Source organism: Hyla sarda, chromosome 13 (assembly GCF_029499605.1).
Source record: "Hyla sarda isolate aHylSar1 chromosome 13, aHylSar1.hap1, whole genome shotgun sequence".
In the NCBI taxonomy this organism is placed as follows: Eukaryota; Metazoa; Chordata; class Amphibia; order Anura; family Hylidae; genus Hyla; species Hyla sarda.
In genome coordinates, this window is record NC_079201.1 from 9,850,687 (window position 1) to 9,872,309 (window position 21,623).

Consider the following 21,623-nt stretch of genomic DNA (forward strand, 5'->3'; position numbering starts at 1 on the left):
CTATCAATACAATGTACAGACCTATCAATACAGTGTACAGACCTATCAATACAGTGTACAGACCTATCAATACAGTGTACAGACCCATCAATACAGTGTACAGACCTATCAATACAGTGTACAGACCCATCAATACAGTGTACAGACCCATCAATACAGTGTACAGACCTATCAATACCGTGTACAGACCTATCAATACCGTGTACAGACCCATCAATACAGAGTACAGACCTATCAATACAGTGTACAGTCCTATCAATACAGTGTACAGTCCTATCAATACAGTGTACAGACCTATCAATACAGTGTACAGTCCTATCAATACAGTGTACAGACCCATCAATACAGTGTACAGACCTATCAATACAGTGTACAGACCCATCAATACAGTGTACAGTCCTATCAATACCGTGTACAGACCTATCAATACAGTGTACAGACCCATCAATACAGTGTACAGACCCATCAATACAGTGTACAGACCCATCAATACAGTGTACAGTCCTATCAATACAGTGTACAGACCCATCAATACAGTGTACAGACCCATCAATACAGTGTACAGACCTATCAATACAGTGTATAGACCCATCAATACAGTGTACAGACCTATCAATACAGTGTACAGACCTATCAATACAGTGTACAGACCCATCAATACAGTGTACAGACCCATCAATACAGTGTACAGACCCATCAATACAGTGTACAGATCTATCAATACAGTGTACAGACCTATCAATACAGTGTACAGACCTATCAATACAGTGTACAGACCCATCAATACAGTGTACAGACCCATCAATACAGTGTACAGACCTATCAATACAGTGTACAGACCTATCAATACAGTGTACAGACCTATCAATACAGTGTACAGACCTATCAATACAGTGTACAGACCCATCAATACAGTGTACAGACCTATCAATACAGTGTACAGACCTATCAATACAGTGTACAGACCTATCAATACAGTGTACAGACCTATCAATATAGTGTACAGACCCATCAATACAGTGTACAGACCCATCAATACAGTGTACAGTCCTATCAATACAGTGTACAGACCCATCAATACAGTGTACAGACCCATCAATACAGTGTACAGACCCATCAATACAGTGTACAGACCCATCAATACAGTGTACAGACCTATCAATACAGTGTACAGACCTATCAATACCGTGTACAGACCTATCAATACCGTGTACAGACCTATCAATACAGTGTACAGACCTATCAATACCGTGTACAGACCTATCAATACCGTGTACAGACCCATCAATACAGTGTACAGTCCTATCAATACATTGTACAGTCCTATCAATACAGTGTACAGACCCATCAATACAGTGTACAGACCTATCAATACAGTCTACAGACCTATCAATACAGTGTACAGACCCATCAATACAGTGTACAGACCTATCAATACAGTGTACAGACCTATCAATACAGTCTACAGACCTATCAATACAGTGTACAGACCTATCAATACAGTGTACAGACCCATCAATACAGTGTACAGACCTATCAATACAGTGTACAGACCTATCAATACAGTGTACAGACCCATCAATACAGTGTACAGACCCATCAATACAGTGTACAGACCCATCAATACAGTGTACAGATCTATCAATACAGTGTACAGACCTATCAATACAGTGTACAGACCTATCAATACAGTGTACAGACCCATCAATACAGTGTACAGACCCATCAATACAGTGTACAGACCTATCAATACAGTGTACAGACCTATCAATACAGTGTACAGACCTATCAATACAGTGTACAGACCTATCAATACAGTGTACAGACCCATCAATACAGTGTACAGACCTATCAATACAGTGTACAGACCTATCAATATAGTGTACAGACCCATCAATACAGTGTACAGACCCATCAATACAGTGTACAGACCCATCAATACAGTGTACAGTCCTATCAATACAGTGTACAGACCCATCAATACAGTGTACAGACCTATCAATACAGTGTACAGACCCATCAATACAGTGTACAGACCCATCAATACAGTGTACAGACCCATCAATACAGTGTACAGACCCATCAATACAGTGTACAGACCCATCAATACAGTGTACAGACCTATCAATACAGTCTACAGACCCATCAATACAGTGTACAGACCCATCAATACAGTGTACAGACCTATCAATACAGTGTACAGACCCATCAATACAGTGTACAGACCTATCAATACAGTGTACAGACCTATCAATACAGTGTACAGACCCATCAATACAGTGTACAGATCTATCAATACATTGTACAGTCCTATCAATACAGTGTACAGACCCATCAATACAGTGTACAGACCTATCAATACAGTGTACAGACCCATCAATACAGTGTACAGACCTATCAATACATTGTACAGTCCTATCAATACAGTGTACAGACCTATCAATACAGTGTACAGACCTATCAATACAGTGTACAGACCTATTATAGGTTATAGGTAGACCCCCGGAGATAGTTCCTTCCTATATGTAGAACTTCTGGAGTTTATTGCCCCCTAGAAATTGACCCCTGGAGTTAGTTGCCCCCCCCCCCCCCGTAAATAGAACCCCTGGAGTTAGTTCCCCCCCCTGTAAATAGAACCCCTGGAGTTAGTTGCCCCCTGTAAATAGAACCCCTGGAGTTAGTTGCCCCCCTGTATATAGAACCCCTGGAGTTAGTTGACCCCCTGTAAATAGAACCCCTGGAGTTAGTTTCCCCCCTTTAAATAGAACCCCTGGAGTTAGTTGCCCCCCTGTAAATAGAACCCCTGGAGTTAGTTTACCCCTGTAAATAGAACCCCTGGAATTACTTTTTCCCCTGTAAATAGAACCCCTGGAGTAAATAGAACCCCTGGAGTAAATAGAACCCCTGGAGTAAATAGAACCCCTGGAATAAATAGAACCCCTGGAGTAAATAGAACCCCTGGAGTAAATAGAACCCCTGGAATAAATAGAACCCCTGGAGTAAATAGAACCCCTGGAGTAAATAGAACCCCTGGAGTAAATAGAACCCCTGGAGTAAATAGAACCCCTGGAGTAAATAGAACCCCTGGAGTAAATAGAACCCCTGGAGTAAATAGAACCCCTGGAGTAAATAAAACCCCTGGAATAAATAGAACCCCTGGAGTAAATAGAACCCATGGAATAAATAGAACCCCTGGAATAAATAGAACCCCTGGAGTAAATAGAACCCCTGGAATAAATAGAACCCCTGGAGTAAATAGAACCCCTGGAATAAATAGAACCCCTGGAATAAATAGAACCCCTGGAGTAAATAGAACCCCTGGAATAAATAGAACCCCTGGAGTAAATAGAACCCCTGGAGTAAATAGAACCCCTGGAGTAAATAGAACCCCTGGAGTTAACCCCCCCCCCTCTGTAAATAGAACCCCTGGAGTTAACCCCCCCCTCTGTAAATAGAATCCCTACAGTAAATAGAATCCATGGAGTAAATAGAACCCCTGGAGTAAATAGAACCCCTGGAGTAAATAGAACCCCTGGAGTAAATAGAACCCCTGGAGTAAATAGAACCCCTGGAGTTAGTTGCCCCCCTGTAAATAGAACCTGTCACGATCACACCCTATCGGTCCAGCCAAGACGCTAGAGGGAGTGTGATGGTGCAAGGGTTAAAGCCGCCAGACCTCTGGGTATCCACTACAAGTCCCAGCAAGTCACCAAATTAACCCTTAGATAAACGTGTTTTACCAGAGCTGCCTTCAGAAAGGTGAGCTCATATATTTAGAGATCAAAGACCAGAGCTGATTAATTAAACATTTAATCTGGTAAAAGGTATCAATCACAGTGCTGACTATATAAAAATACAGAAACAAATGACATACAGTTACAAAAATATGAAAGAGTTTAGCAAGTTCAGAAAACAAAAGATGAAGTTCTTACAGCATGATGATATCAGTCCATGAGTGAGTTCCAGCTGTTCTTAGGATGGTCTTGTCAGCTTGTTGCACAGCATTGAACACCCAACTTTTAGTCTAGCATTGTTTTAAAATAGCATATCTGCTTTCTTGGGAGGGAGACTCCATTCCCCCTCCCCTCTGGTCCCACCAGGTGGGGCATCTCTCTTCCTGGCCCCTTATCTGTTTGATTATATGATGGGACCAGAGTGTATGACTTCAAAAGAGCCTTTGACTTCAAAGGAGAAGTAAATAAGCAGCCAGACCCCCCAATAAAATGCAATACTCAAAACACAGTCTGAATGACCTCTCACCCCTGGCTTGGATAATACATCACACAGTTATAATTATAATACACATATAGGATTTTAATAATCAGGCCTTGGGCCTGACAGAACCCCTGGAGTTAATTGACCCATGTAAATAGAACCCCTGGAGTAAATAGAACCCCTGGAGTAAATGGAACCCCTGGAGTAAATAGAACCCCTGGAGTAAATGGAACCCCTGGAGTAAATAGAACCCCTGGAGTAAATAGAACCCCTGGAGTAAATAGAACCCCTGGAGTAAATAGAACCCCTGGAGTAAATAAAACCCCTGGAGTAAATAGAACCCCTGGAGTAAATGGAACCCCTGGAGTTAGTTGCCCCCTGTAAATAGAACCCCTGGAGTTAGTTGCCCCCTGTAAATAGAACCCCTGGAGTCGGTTGCCCCCCTGTAAATAGAACCCCTCAAGATAGTTGCCCCCTGTAAATAGAACCCCTCAAGATAGTTGCCCCCCTGTAAATAGGACCCCTCAAGATAGTCCCCCCCCCCCTTGTAAGCAGACCTATCTTTGCGCAAAAAATGTTTTGCAAACTCACACTTTGCACAACATATTTTGTGCGAAAGTAGAGCTTGCACCAGAAAATGTGCAATTGTGCCCCTCTGTGCTGGCACATGCAGTGATAAATTCAGCTTAGTGTTTTTCCCCCAAAAGACAATGGCCGACATTTATCATTATCTTTAGACTGTTTTTTTGTGTCTACAAAAGGGTTTATTTGCGCCTTTTTTGCTCCTTATGGTTTACACATTTCTGCTGATTTTGAGTTGCAATCCACTGATTTTGGCAATACACATGATATGGAAAGGTTTTATGAACTGCGCCTTTTTTGTGAAAAGGCGCAAAAAAGGTGCAAAGCCACTGACGGGCCGCAAAAACTAGACCAGCCCAGACTTAGCTCAGCGTTTTGTACGTGAAGAGAGAAATTTCAGAAAATGTGACCTGCACAAAATGTATCAATTGCTCTGTGACCATTTAATAGATTTGGTGCTCCTACACATCACCAGCACACAAAAAAATGTAGAAAAATACTTTACTTACCCTACAATGAAAAATGCTTCACTTACAACTACAATTATAAATGCTTCACTTACACCTACAATAATAAATGCTTCACTTACATCTACAATGATAAATGCTTCATTACACCTACAATGATAAATGCTTCACTTACACCTACAATGATAAATGCTTCACTTACACCTACAATAATAAATGCTTCACTTACACCTACAATGCTAAATGCTTCACTTACACTTACAATAATAAATGCTTCACTTATGCCTACAATGATAAATGCTTCATTATACCTACAATGATAAATGCTTCACTTACACCTACAATAATAAATGCTTCACTTACACCTACAATAATAAATGCTTCACTTACACCTATAATGCTAAATGCTTCACTTACACCTATAATGCTAAATGCTTCACTTACACCTACAATGCTAAATGCTTCACTTACACTTACAATAATAAATGCTTCACTTATGCCTACAATGATAAATGCTTCATTACACCTACAATGATAAATGCTTCACTTACACCTACAATAATAAATGCTTCACTTACACCTACAATAATAAATGCTTCACTTACACCTATAATGCTAAATGCTTCACTTACACCTACAATGCTAAATGCTTCACTTACACTTACAATAATAAATGCTTCACTTATGCCTACAATGATAAATGCTTCATTACACCTACAATGATAAATGCTTCACTTACACCTACAATAATAAATGCTTCACTTACACCTACAATAATAAATGCTTCACTTACACCTATAATGCTAAATGCTTCACTTACACCTACAATGCTAAATGCTTCACTTACACTTACAATAATAAATGCTTCACTTATGCCTACAATGATAAATGCTTCATTACACCTACAATGATAAATGCTTCACTTACACCTACAATAATAAATGCTTCACTTACACCTACAATGATAAATGCTTCACTTACACCTACAATAATAAATGCTTCACTTACACCTACAATGATAAATGCCGGACAATGGGAAATTCAATTTGGCATATTACAGTTTTCACATGTACTGCCATCTAGTGGTCAAAGGGTGACACCGAAGAATACAGTCTTGTAGTAGCATTGATTGAATATCGATACGTTGTCTCTAACTGGTTCTCAGCAGAATAACAGGATTATTGTCCGCCTCAGGTAAGGGCCCATTCACACCTCGCTTTAACTGCCTGCTGCCGGTGAGATCTGAAATATCAGGATGAAGTTATAACATTGGGGTTAATAAAGATTAGTGTTGCTCGCGAATATTCGCAATGTGAATTTTATTAGCGAATATCGCATATTCACGAATTCGCGAATATTCGCGAATATAGCGCTATATATTCGTAATTACGAATATTGTTTTTTTTTTTTTAACAGTACACATCACAGTGATCATCCCTCTCTGCTTCCAGCTTGTGTGGTACAAAGAAGGCTCTAATACTACTGTGTGAGACAGGTGTGCGTTTTTTCGCACATGCGAAAATTTGCATATGCTAATTTTCGCACATGCGAAATTGTCGCGTATGTTAATTTTCGCATACGCGAATTTTTCGCATATGCGAAAATAAAACGAGAATATTACGAATATGCGAATATTCGCGAATATATAACGAATATTCGTCCATATATTCGCGAATATTCGCGAATTCGAATATGGCCTATGCCGCTCAACACTAATAAAGATATGCTGGAGGGGAAGCGAGCTCGGAGAATTTCCCATATTGCTAGGGCAGTGTTTCCCAGCCAGGGCGCCTACACTATATACTGTATAATGTAGGGCAATAAATCAAGACATTTCCACTTGTCAGCCATAAGGAAAGTCCATGACTTTATAAAGTAGAACCCCTCCTGAGCACACTATATGAATACACACAGAAGTAAAGGAATATTGATGTGACCCTGTGCACCCCATTATTGTTTACCCTTTTTCCGGTGACCCTGTACACCCCATTGTTGTTTACCCTGTTTCCGGTGACCCTGTACACCCCATTGTTGTTTACCCTGTTTCCGGTGACCCTGCACATCAATATTCCTTTACTTTTGTGTGTATTCATATAGTGTGCTCAGGAGGGGTTCTACTTTATACTGTTATGGACTTTCCCCATTGTTGTTTACCCTGTTTCCAGTGACCCTGGGCACCCCATTGTTGTTTACCCGGTTTCCGCTGACCTTGCACAACCCATTGTTGTTTACCCTGTTTCCGGTGACCCTGTGCACCCCATTGTTTACCCTGTTTCTGGTGACCCTGTGCACCCCATTGTTGTTTACCCTGTTTCCGGTGACCCTGTGCACCCCATTGTTGTTTACCCTGTTTCCGGTGACCCTGTGCACCCCATTGTTTACCCTGTTTCTGGTGACCCTGTGCACCCCATTGTTGTTTACCCTGTTTCCGGTGACCCTGTGCACCCCATTGTTGTATGCCCTTTTTCCGTTGACCCTGTACATCAATATTCCTTTCCTTCTGTGTGTATTCATATAGTGTGCTCAGGAGGGGTTCTACTTTATACTGTCATGGACTTTCCCCATTGTTGTTTACCCTGTTTCCGGTCCAGTCTTGTGACCTGTATTGTGACAGATTGTAGAAAAGGGCTTTTTGTGCTCAAAACATTTTACAACCTCCTCCGTACTCCGCCCTTACAGGTGGGAGCACTCTATACACAATATTTTGGGTATGACCAGTGCAGGGACTAAAATCACCCCCTACAATCATCCCAACCGGCTAAGAAAAACACTTTTATATATTTATATAGACTGTCTAATTGCTACATCTCAGACCTTATATCTGCCCTATAGTGATTCGTGTGATATTGTATCTTATAAAAGATTGATTCGTTATGGTCCTTTACTGGTCTCTTTATGTAGGTAGTTTTATTAGTTGTCCATATTGCGAACCTTTGTTGGTGCATTTAGCAAAAAAATTTATATAAAAAATAGTGCCAAATGCTGCACAATTTTATCCTATATATTTTTTAAAGAACCTCCAATCCAGGTGTGAATGAAGCCTACATACCCCTTGGAAAATGGATGTAAGTACCTGACTGATATGAAAAATAAACAAATGTTTTATGTGAACAGTTGGACAACACGTTTCGAGAGCTACACTGCTCTCTTCCTCAGGTTCTTACATCTTGTACAGTGTTTACAGGTATAAAGAACAGTAAAATTCAAAAAGCGTCAGGAATGCCAGTGACCATCTCCTAAACATAAAAGGGTAACAGCATTAGATATAGCGCCCTCTTCCCTGTTCATACTTTGGACACATATATAAGTGCTACAGTATTAAACATGACATATAACTTCTGTAGTTTACATTAAAGGGGCACTGTCAGATCCAAAAACTTTTTTTTAGATGTTGTTACTGAGGAAAATTAAAAACCTTTTGTAATATGGTTGTTTAAAATTCTTTGAATATTTAATAAAGAAAATGGCTTCTAAAAATCCAACCACTAGGGGTCCCCATACCTACTGGGACACTCAGGGCTGGTCCAAGGATTTTTGCCACCCTTGGCAAAAGCTTATTTTTCTGCCCCCTTGACTTTGCCCATTGGCACGGCCTTTGACACGCCCCACCTTACTACTCGGGTGACACACTGTAACAAATCTCCTCCTCATGTAATCTCCTTACTAATGGGGTGACACACTGTAACAAACCTCCTCCTCATGTAATCTCCTTACTAATGGGGTGACACACTGTAACAAACCTCCTCCCCATGTAATCACCTTACTACTGGGGTGACAGACTGTAACAAACCTCCTCATGTAATCACCTTACTACTGGGGTGACACACTGTAACAAACCTCCTCCTCATGCTGCTGGCTGAGCAAGTGGTTTGGATGCTGGTTGTCTAACTTTCTTGCAGCAGGCAGAGCGGTGCCCCCCCATCAAGAGGGCGCTCTAGGCGGCTGCCTATTTTGCCTATAGGCAGAGCTGGCCCTGGGGACACTAGCTAGTCCTACAGCAGCATCAGGCTTGTCCATGAGTAATAGACAAGAGATAACTTATAGACAAGGCTGGATGAGCAGATGCACCAATCACCTCCCACCACCACAAGGATGACACGCCCCTCCCACCACACACCAATCACCTCCCGTCACCACAAGGATAGACATGCCCCCTCCCACCACACACCAATCACCTCCCACCACCACAAGGATGGACACGCCCCTCCCACCACACACCAATCACCTCCCACCACCACAAGGATGGACATGCCCCCTCCCACCAAACACCAATCACCTCCCACCACCACACGGAGGGACACGCCCCTCCCACCACACACCAATCACCTCCCACCACCACAAGGATGGACACGCCCCCTCCCACCACACACCAATCACCTCCCACCACCACAAGGATTGACACGCCCCCTCCCACCACCATAAGGAGGGACACACCCCCTCCCACCACACACCAATCACCTCCCACCACCACAAGGCGGGACACGCCCCCTTCCCCATATAATTTTTTTGTGTTCTTTTCCACTTTGTATTGACCCTGTAGGATCACACACCGCACATACTCCAAGATAAGTGGAAATCACAAAAAAAAAGTGTGGTGCTGGGGTGGAAGGATGCAATGGGGTGTTGTGGAGTGGTAATGTAGGGTATTGGTATTAACCCTTTGTTGTCGTGATGCCAGGGTGTGGTTTCCTTAGGGTAATGGTCCTTCCAACCGTCCCATAAATGGTAGGGAAGAATAAAGGAATGTCCACAGCAGATATTGATGAAAACTGTAATAAACTTTACTGCATATTTTATGCAACTGCAGGTAACAAAACAGTCTTTATATAGAGGACCGTAGTTCAGGTTCCTCACAGGTTTGCTGGGACTTCTGAATGCAATGAGCTTTGGTTGCTAGCCACTGTGCTACTGATTTTATGATAATTGAGTTGCAGTAGTCACACAGGATTTTAGTAGTTTTGAGCTGGATGACTCACGGTTTAGTGGCTGCGGAAGATAAGGCTTCAGGCCTAGCTTGAATTAATGATGAGCTATGAGATGTGCTTTCTCTTTTAATCCACCAGGAAGAGAGGTAGGAGCCAAGAGAGAGCAAATTTAGCGGCAGCAGCCCCTTATATATTAAAGGGGTGGAACAAAGCTCATTGGATAGCCAAACCTGTCAGTCCTGACTGATGGAACTCTGGGTATATCACATGACCCAAAGGTCCTTAAACCATAGCATAACATAAATCAAAGGCACGTGACCTCTAAGGTCCTATACAGAGGTATCCTAGATTAATTTAATATATAAATATATACAATAAATATTACCATATTCTTGATCCTTTGATTTGCCTTTTTGGAGTCTTGGATTGCGGGAAACCTTGATCATGGCCAGGAAGGCTATTGCCCTCAAGTGGATGGACCCCGGCCCTCCTACCTTGTCTCAATGGAGGGCTCTCGTGAATACTACACTACCTTTCTCACATATAGTCTAGAAGAACAGGAAATGCCCTGGTAAATTCCTATCTGTTTGGTGAGGCTGGTGCTCCTCTCCATTGACCCAATGTGCTTACGCTGTGTCCTCTCCTCAGGCCCAGTAGCGGCCCCTCTGTTGTCTTGCATGTTGTCTGATGTTCCTTCAAGTCTATCCCTCTTTCTGTGCTTGTCTATGTCACCTCCTTGTCATTCCCCTTGATGCGTGGGTCGACTGTTTCTGCTCACCTACATATCCTTAGGAATCATGGTGGTTTCCTCATAACTCAATGTATGGTTGGAGGTTATAGTTGTAGGCATTTATTCGCCTCTTGTTCCTTGTTACTACTACCTCAGTTTGATGATGTCCATTGTATATCTGCTGTACATGGTGATATAAGTTGGATTATTCTGTCGCTCATATTCTGTTTGTGTCCTGGGCGTCATGGCCCTTTACCTGTATTTTCTGGAGGTATATTGTGTGCACTTTTATGGGCCTGAGGTCTGTTGTTGTTTACTTTTCAATAAAACGTATAAAAAAAAAAAAAATATTACCATATTTAGAGGCGACTATGGGTTAGCCTTCAGGAGAGCCCATTAGCATGGAGGGACTCTGGCTGAGGGGCTTCCAGACAAAGGGTCAGTACTAAGTCCTGTACCGGGACACCGCAAAAGGATGACCTTTATGGATACCGAAACAGGTCACGGATGGAAAAAACAATGGATGGAAAAAAATGAAACTTTTTTTTTTGGGCTCTTCAAGCAAATGAGAGATGAAGAAAACTTCTTGTTTATTGTAAACAAAACTTCGTTTTGTTTACAGTAAACAAAAAGTTTTCTTCATCTCTCATTTGCTGAACGTTCTTGAGGGGAGCGACCGAAAAAAAGGTTTCATATTTTCCATCCTTGACCTGTTCTCTGTCTCCATTGTGGTGTCAACTGACTTTTCTTCGCATTGTTTACAATAAACAAGAAGTTTTCTTCATCTCTTGCTTGCCGAACTAAAAGAGTTTTCATTTTTTAATCTTTGACCAGTTTGCAGTCCCTGTTCAGTCTGTTGTATTGTCTGTCTGTCTGCAGATGTCCGGACAAACCTGGTGGCTGTTGACCTGCATTGTAGACTGCACCTGGGTTGGTGTTGTGCCCAATGCACAACCACATCTGGTAAGGGTTCACTCACTCATCTCCCCTACATTCTAGCCAAGAACACGACCACATCTGGTAAGGGTTCACTCACTCATCTCCCCTACATCCTAGCCAAGAACACGACCACATCTGGTAAGGGTTCACTCACTCATCTCCCCTACATCTTAGCCAAAAACACGACCACATCTGGTAAGGGTTCACTCACTCATCTCCCCTACATCCTAGCCAAGAACACGACCACATCTGGTAAGGGTTCACTCACTCATCTCCCCTACATCCTAGCCAAGAACACGACCACATCTGGTAAGGGTTCACTCACTCATCTCCCCTACATTCTAGCCAAGAACACGACCACATCTGGTAAGGGTTCACTCACTCATCTCCCCTACATCCTAGCCAAGAACACGACCACATCTGGTAAGGGTTCACTCACTCATCTCCCCTACATCCTAGCCTGACGCAAGACCACATCTGGAAACGGTTTGCCCACTCACCTGTCTATCCTACATCCTAGCTCAGCACACAACCACATCTGGTAAGGCTTCACTCACTCATCTCCCCTTACTCCTAGCCCGGTGCACAATCACATCTGGAAAGAGTTCGCTCACTCATCTCTACTACATCCTATCTTAGGCCAATGCACAACTTCAAATGGTAATGGTTCGCTCACTCACCCGTCTCCCCTACATCTTAGCTCAGTGCACGACCACATCTGGTAAGGGTTCACTCACCCGTCTCCCCTACATCCTAGCCTGGCACACGACCACATCTGGTAACGGTTCACTCATCTCCACTACATTCTAGCCCGGCGCACAACCACATCTGGTAACGGTTCACTCATCTCCACTACATCCTAGCCCGGCGCACAACCACATCTGGTAAGGGTTCACTCATCTCCACTGCATCCCAGCCCGGCACACGACCACATCTGGTAAGGGTTCACTCACCCGTCTCCCCTACATCCTAGCCCGGCGCACGACCACATCTGGTAAGGGTTCACTCATCTCCACTACATCCTAGCCCGGCACACGCCCACATCTAGGTTCGCAATGCCTCTTTTTTTCTAGGTATTGCTTGGAGTCAATACAAGTGCATTGTATCCATTGATCTTTGTCACAAGCAGGCAGTACCTCTAGTCCGGCACCGGGTGGCACTGTGGCGTTGCAGCTCTACCGTTATACGGCCGATACCTTTTTTTGTATTTCACTAGGACAGCTCAATCCATCATTAAAGAAAAGAAAAAAAAAACTGCTATAGTTTGGCCTGGAATTACCGCGTATTTCGATGTACTATTTAAGAAAAAAAAGAGCTAATCTGCCCTGTTTTGAGGCAGACATTGAACCACTCCAGAATATACCGCCGCGACGCCGAGCACTTAATGATGGGATGTGTTTTCGCCAAAGATGTTACGCGATTGAAATTCAGCCTTGGACGCACGTTTTAGAGAGATTTATTCTCCCAGGGCATTGGCAACAAACGCCGGGCGGCGAGGCCTAAACATTACATACATTACAATAAATTGCGAATAAAAATGTCATTTGTTACGACGGAACCGGCTACTTCTACAGTTCAAGTCCAACGTCTCTCGAATTGGTTCGCAGGCGGCGGAGACGATAAATCAGACTGACGGGAACGCCGTTAACTCCTTATCAGTCACGGGGACGGATGGAGAAGGGCAGAGAACGTCACCGTGGGAATCTTGTCCCAACCAGGCTGCCTCCAACTGTTGCAAAACTACAACTCCCAGCATGCCCGTACAGCCGTTGGCTGTAAGGGCATTCTGGGAGTTGTAGTTTTGCAACAGCTGGAGGCGCACTGGTTGGGAAACACTGTCAAAAGTGGTCTCCGGTCTATATAGGTCAATGACTGACTTATGAGAAATCCCCTGATGAAATCAAAGCACACCTGATAGAAATGTGTCGGGAGTCTAAACTTTATAGGTAAGGTATCAATTATATATTTTTTCCCCTGATTATAGACAGATACTGAAACATGTTCTTTTTTTTACTAATCTGTTTCTATTTTGTTATAGTTTTTTTTTTAGGTAATTTTTTTTGTCCATTATCACGGGGGGGGGGGGGGGGGGGGTAAGCCATCTTGCCTGAGCTGTTTTATAGAGATATGCTTTACAGCACAAGACATAGACAACAATAGACAGAAGTTGTTCCATATTCACACGAATTGGAGATGTTACTGGGCGTGCTCTGTGACCTTTTCAGAAGTCATTCTACAGGGAGGGGGAGGCTGGTCTGTGAGCAACTGCTATTGTTCGTATCTAACTTACTGGTGTCACCTTTCACTGTACTCCCTGTTGTTAGCTGTCCGGGCATGCCAGTTGCTGTTTTGCAACAGCTGGAGGCACTGGTTGGGAAACACTGACATAAGGGATCTCCTGTCAATATAATGTATACGTTAATGACTGACTTATGAGAAATCCCCTGATGAAATCATTACGCATGTGACAGAAATGCGTCAGGAGTCTAAATTTTAAAATTAAGGTATCATATCAACTAGATTTTTTTTCCTGATTAGGGACAGATATTGAAACATGTTCTTTTCTACGGATCCATTTCTATTTTCTGATTGTCATTTTTTTTTTATGCAAGATTTTTTTGTACATTATTATGGGGGCAGCCATCTTGCCTGAGCTTTTTTATAGAGATATGCTTTACAGCAACGGACATAGACAATAGACAGGAGCTGTCCTATTCACAAGAATTGGAGATATTTCTGGGCATGCTCTGTGACCTTTTCAGAGGTCATTCTACAGGGAGTGGGAGGCTGATCTGTGAGTAACAGCTATTGAGTGTACCTCTCACTGTACTCCTTGTTGTTGGCTGTCCTGGCATGCCCCGAGTTGCAGTTTTGAAACAGCTGGAGGCACACTGGCATAAGTGGCCCCCTGTCTATATAATGTATACGTCAATGAATGAAAAATCCCCTGATGAAATCATGGGGCATGTGCCAGAAATGTGTTGGAAGTCAAAACTTTATAGGTAAGGTATCAACTAGATTTTTTTTCCTGATTATCGACTGAAACATGTTCTTTTTTTACTAATTTATTACTGTTTTGTGATTGTATTTTTTTATTTATTTTTTTACAAAATTTTGTTAGTATCTTATTATGTTTTTACCATGCTGGGAGTTGTAATTTTGCAACAGCTGGAGGCTCACTGGTTTGGAGTTTTCTAATGAATCTTTTTATGTTCTTTACATCCAGGACTGAATATCCCTCTAGATATCAGACGGTCGCTCTGTTCAGTAAAGCACAATGTTATAGATCACTCGCGACCGGTCGGTGATAGACAGATCAGTCCCGGCCATAACTCACTTCTTTTCCGCGCTGCTGAGCTAACGCTATAAACCGCGGTCGGATAGGTCTTGTCTGCGGTTTAAAGGTAACACGCACATTTGCTGCTGACATGAACTACAACCGGTGTTACTGTGTCACTTCTCTGTTGACAAAGCGTTAATAAAGCTGTCGGCAATAAATAATGGAGATTGACAATGGCGCGGGCAGGAGCGCAACAACGGAAAAGCTTACCCATGATGATCCGGTATCAAAAATGTCCAATCATTTTTAGTCTCATTGATATATATGTATATATCTTCACTCAGGCCACTTTATTAGGCACACCTGTACTATCGCATACGTGCATGCTCAGCTGAGCTGAGTGTGCATGTGTTGGAGGAATGTGGAGAGATGGCCATCTAAAATACATTGACTGGCCCCTTTACACCTGTTCGATCGCTTATTAACACAAATAGCTAATCAGCCAATCACATGGCAGCGGGTCATTGCATTTAGGCATGTAGACGTGATCAAGACAATTCGAAAAAGTTCAAATCAAGCATCAGAATGAGGAAGAGAGAGGATTTCATTGACTTTGAACATTTCATGTTTGTTGGTGCCGGACGGCTGGTCTGAGGATTTCTAGGATTTTCACACATAAACCATCTCTAGGGCTTACAAAGAACGGTCCGAAAAAGACAAAATATCCAGTGAGCGGCCATTGTGTGGTGGAAAATGCCTTGTTGGTGTCAGAGGAGAATGGGCTGACTGGTTTGAGATGACGGAAATGCAACAGTAACTCAAACGTTGGAAGAACGTTGTCTGGTCTGAGGAGTCTCCATTCCAGCTGTGACATTCAGATGACGGTCAGAATTTCGTGTAAACACCATAAAATAGGGATCGACCGATATCGTTTTTTTAGGGTTATCGGTTTTTTTAAGTTATCGGCTATTTATCCCCCCGCGACACCGCTGCAGGTCATTGATTTAAAGCGGGCGCTTTAAATCAATGCACTGCAGTGGCTTTTGCGGTGCCATAGGCCGCCGCCGCCACCACCCGCTTCTCTCCCCTACCTGTCAGGGTGGTCCGGGCCATTCATCCTTCCTGTAGTGGCGGCGGCATTCCGGGTGGAGGGTGAACCGGTCCTGGCTGTCCTTCTTCTCCGGGGTCCTCTTCTCCACTCCGGGCAGGCTCCGGCCTAGTACGCTGCATAGACGTCGCTACGCATTGAAGCCCGTGCACAGCGACGCACCTGACGTCACGGCGTAGCGGCGTCTATGCAGCGTACTAGGCCGGAGCCTGCCCAGAGTGGAGAAGAGGACCCCCGGAGGAGGACAGCCCGTACCGGTGCACCCTCCACCCGGAATGGCGCCGGACACTACAGGAAGGATGGATGGCCCGGACCACCCACCATTACGGGTAAGTTTATTTATTTATTTTTTATTGACTCGGAGGGTGGGGGTGGGGGAGGGCAAAAATCCATACCGGTATGCCGCCCAGCACTACGGGTGCGACGTGGTTGGTCGGGGGGGGGGGGAGGGGGTCGCGGTGCGGTGGGGGCGGTGCGGGGGGCGAGGCATTATCGGCTTATCGGCAAGGTAATTGCTGATACCGATAATGCCCAAAATCGTGATTATCGGCCGATAATATCGGCCATACCGATAATCGGTCGATCCCTACCATAAAACCTGGATCTCTCCTGACTTGTATCAGCGGGTCAGGCTGGTGGGGGTGTAATGGTGGGGGGGGGGGGGACTGACCTTGTCCATGACATCATCTCATACAAGACAATGAGGTCACATGACATAATCTCCTACAGGACAATGAGGTCACATGACTCCAATGGCCTTCACAGTCACCAGATCTCATCCAATAGATCACTGCTGGGATGTGGTAGAACCAGAGATTCTCATCATGGATCCAACATATCTACAGCAACCTATGTGATGTCATCATGTCCATATGGAGGAACTGTGTGATGTCATCATGTCCATGTGGGGGAACTGTGTGATGTCATCATGTCCATATGGACGAACTGTGTGATGTCATCATGTCCATATGGAGGAACTGTGTGATGTCATCATGTCCATATGGAGAAACTGTGTGATGTCATCATGTCCATATGGAGGAACTGTGTGATGTCATCATGTCCATATGGAAGAACTGTGTGATGTCATCATGTCCATATGGAAGAACTGTGTGATGTCATCATGTCCATATGGAGGAACTGTGTGATGTCATCATGTCCATATGGAGGAACTGTGTGATGTCATCATGTCCATATGGAGGAACTGTGTGATGTCATCATGTCCATATGGAAGAACTGTGTGATGTCATCATGTCCATATGGAGGAACTGTGTGATGTCATCATGTCCATATGAAGGAACTGTGTGATGTTATCATGTCCATATGGAAGAACTGTGTGATGTCATCATGTCCATATGGAAGAACTGTGTGATGTCATCATGTCCATATGGAAGAACTGTGTGATGTCATCATGTCCATATGGAGGAACTGTGTGATGTCATCATGTCCATATGGAGGAACTGTGTGATGTCATCATGTCCATATGGAAGAACTGTGTGATGTCATCATGTCCATATGGAGGAACTGTGTGATGTCATCATGTCCATATGAAGGAACTGTGTGATGTCATCATGTCCATATGGAAGAACTGTGTGATGTCATCATGTCTATATGGAAGAACTGTGGAATGTCGTCATGTCCATATGGATGAACTGTGTGATGTCATCATGTCCATATGGAAGAACTGTGTGATGTCATCATGTCCATATGGAGGAACTGTGTGATGTCATCATGTCCATATGGAAGAACTGTGTGATGTCATCATGTCCATATGGAGAACTGTGTGATGTCATCATGTCCATATGAAGGGAAATCTCTAAGGAATGTTTCCAGCACCTTGTATAAAATATAAGGGGGTCGGCTCAGGTCCAGCAGGGTGTTACCTAAGAAAGTGCACTCTATAGCGTCTATGACATTGGATTTGGCTTTTAGTTAATTACGGTTCATTCAGCCGCAGGTTCAGGTTCCTCTCATACGTTGCGACCCTAAGAAATGATTCACAAATATTGGATTTAATAGTCAGAACTAAAGACTGGAGCCGAGTGTGTAATCTGCAAATTAATGGGGAAGTCAAATTAAATTTGTTCTTTACTTACAGGGCCGGACTACTTAGTGTCATCATTGAAGAAGGTATTAGGGTTATCCAGATTATTCACATTTTATTACATTGACTCTAAGTGCAGGTTGCGCTTTCTTTTATCTTTTATTTTTATCCTTTATATACCCCATTAACATTAAATTTTTGTGCTTTTTCCAATAGCCAATAAAGTTTATCAAACAGTTACATTAAATGACAGGAAACCAGAGATTTATTATCTTGGTTCGACATGGTGCACATATTCTGCGCAATTATTTTCACCTTTTAGATGATAAATCTCGTGTCACACTGGTGAAACCACGCCCACTCTTCACTAAACACGCCCTTTGGCACAGGCAGTGCATGCCCGTCAGCAGAAAGTTGCGTAATTAATAGAGTCTCGGTCTACATTGGCCATTTGCGCTAAATATGCACGCGCCTTAGTGAGCCTTGCACTATGTACACGAGCCTTATACACAGGCACCTTAGTGAGTCTTTCACTATGTACGCCCGAGTCTTAGTGAGCCTTGCACTATGTACGCACGAGTCTTAGTGAGCCTTGTACTATGTACTCACGAGTCTTAGTGAGCCTTGTACTATGTACACACGCGCCTTAGTGAAACTTGCACTATGTACACAGGCGCCTTAGTGAGTCTTGCAGTATGTATGCACGCGCCTTAGTGAGTCTTGCAGTATGTATGCACGCGCCTTAGTGAGCCTTGCACTATGTACACAGGCGCCTTAGTGAACCTTGCACTATGTACACAGGCACCTTAGTGAGCCTTGCACTATGTACGCACGAGTCTTAGTGAGCCTTGCACTATGTACACACGAGTCTTAGTGAACCTTGTACTATGTACAGACGAGTCTTAGTGAGCCTTGTACTATGTACACACGAGTCTTAGTGAGCCTTGTACTATGTACACACGAGTCTTAGTGAGCCTTGTACTATGTACACACGCGCCTTAGTGAGCCTTGCACTATGTACACACGCACCTTAGTGAGCCTTGTACTATGTACACACGCACCTTAGTGAGCCTTGTACTATGTACACACGCACCTTAGTGAGCCTTGCACTATGTACACATGCGCCTTAGTGAGCCTTGCACTATGTACACAGGCACCTTAGTGAGCCTTGCACTATGTACACAGGCACCATAGTGAGCCTTGCACTATGTACACACGCGCCTTAGTGAACCTCGCGCTATGTACATGCGCCTTAGTGAGCCTTGCACTATGTACACACACGCCTTAGTGAGCCTTGCACTATGTACACACGCGCCTTAGTGAGCCTTACACTATGTACACACGCGCCTTAGTGAGCCTTGTACTATGTACACACGCGCTTTAGTGAGCCTTGCACTATGTACACACGAGCCTTAGTGAGCCTTGCACTATGTACACACGCGCCTTAGTGAGCCTTGCACTATGTACACACGCGCCTTAGTGAACCTTGCACTATGTACAGACGCGCCTTAGTGAGCCTTGCACTATGTACGCACGAGTCTTAGTGAGCCTTGCACTATGTACGCATGCGCCTTAGTGAACCTTGCACTATGTACACACGTGCCTTAGTGAGCCTTGTACTTTGTACACACGAGTCTTATTGAGCCTTGTACTATGTACACACGAGCCTTAGTGAGCCTTGTACTATGTACACACGCGCCTTAGTGAGCCTTGCACTATGTACACACGAGCCTTAGTGAGCCTTGCACTATGTACACACGGGCCTTAGTGAGCCTTGCACTATGTACACATGCGCCTTAGTGAGCCTTGCACTATGTACACACGCGCCTTAGTGAGCCTTGCACTATGTATGCACACGCCTTAGTGAACCTTGCACTATGTACACATGCCTTATTGAACCTTGCACTATGTACACATGCCTTAGTGAGCCTTGCACTATGTACACAGGCGCCTTAGTGAGCCTTGCACTATGTACGCACGAGTCTTAGTGAGCCTTGCACTATGTAAGCACGAGTCTTAGTGAGCCTTGTACTATGTACTCACGAGTCTTAGTGAACCTTGTACTATGTACAGACGAGTCTTAGTGAGCCTTGTACTATGTACACACGAGTCTTAGTGAGCCTTGTACTATGTACACACGAGTCTTAGTGAGTCTTGTACTATGTACACACGCGTCTTAGTGAGCCTTGCACTATGTACACACGCACCTTAGTGAGCCTTGTACTATGTACACACGCACCTTAGTGAGCCTTGCACTATGTACACATGCGCCTTAGTGAGCCTTGCACTATGTACACAGGCACCTTAGTGAGCCTTGCACTATGTACACAGGCACCTTAGTGAGCCTTGCACTATGTACACACGCACCTTAGTGAACCTCGTGCTATGTACATGCGCCTTAGTGAGCCTTGCACTATGTACACACACGCCTTAGTGAGCCTTGCACTATGTACACACGCGCCTTAGTGAGCCTTGCACTATGTACACACGCGCCTTAGTGAGCCTTGCACTATGTACACACGCGCCTTAGTGAGCCTTGCACTATGTACACACGCGCCTTAGTGAACCTTGCACTATGTACAGACGCGCCTTAGTGAGCCTTGCACTATGTACGCACGAGTCTTAGTGAGCCTTGCACTATGTACGCACGCGCCTTAGTGAACCTTGCACTATGTACACACGCGCCTTAGTGAGCCTTGTACTTTGTACACACGAGTCTTATTGAGCCTTGTACTTTGTACACACGAGCCTTAGTGAGCCTTGCACTATGTACACACGCGCCTTAGTGAGCCTTGCACTATGTACACACGAGCCTTAGTGAGCCTTGCACTATGTACACACGCGCCTCAGTGAGCCTTGCACTATGTACACACGCGCCTTAGTGAGCCTTGCACTATGTACACACGAGCCTTAGTGAGCCTTGCACTATGTACACACGGGCATTAGTGAGCCTTGCACTATGTACACATGCGCCTTAGTGAGCCTTGCACTATGTATGCACACGCCTTAGTGAACCTTGCACTATGTACACATGTCTTAGTGAACCTTGCACTATGTACACATGCGCCTTAGTGAGCCTTGCACTATGTACACACGAGCCTTAGTGAGCCTTGCACTATGTACACACGAGCCTTAGTGAGCCTTGCACTATGTACACAAATGCCTTAGTGAGCCTTGCACTATGTACACAGGCGCCTTAGTGAGCCATGCACTATGTACATGCGCCTTAGTGAGCCTTGCACTATGTACGCACGCGCCTTAGTGAACCTTGCACTATGTACACACGCGCCTTAGTGAGCCTTGTACTTTGTACACACGAGTCTTATTGAGCCTTGT

General features: G+C 44.1%; 1 protein-coding gene across 2 annotated transcripts in view; it reads left to right on the top strand.

Moving 5' to 3' along the window:
- The window catches only part of LOC130297764 (cytochrome c oxidase assembly protein COX11, mitochondrial), a 172,630-nt gene that overhangs the window by 127,113 nt on the left and 23,894 nt on the right, over positions 1 to 21,623 (top strand). The window contains exon 5 of one of the 2 annotated variants that reach the window (XR_008849678.1): positions 8,279 to 8,294. The exons of the other annotated variant lie outside the window; for it this stretch is intronic. The gene's annotated coding sequence lies outside the window, so the exon portion shown is untranslated. Of the gene's footprint in view, positions 1 to 8,278; positions 8,295 to 21,623 lie in introns of those variants that run through there. 2 annotated transcript variants of the gene reach the window in all.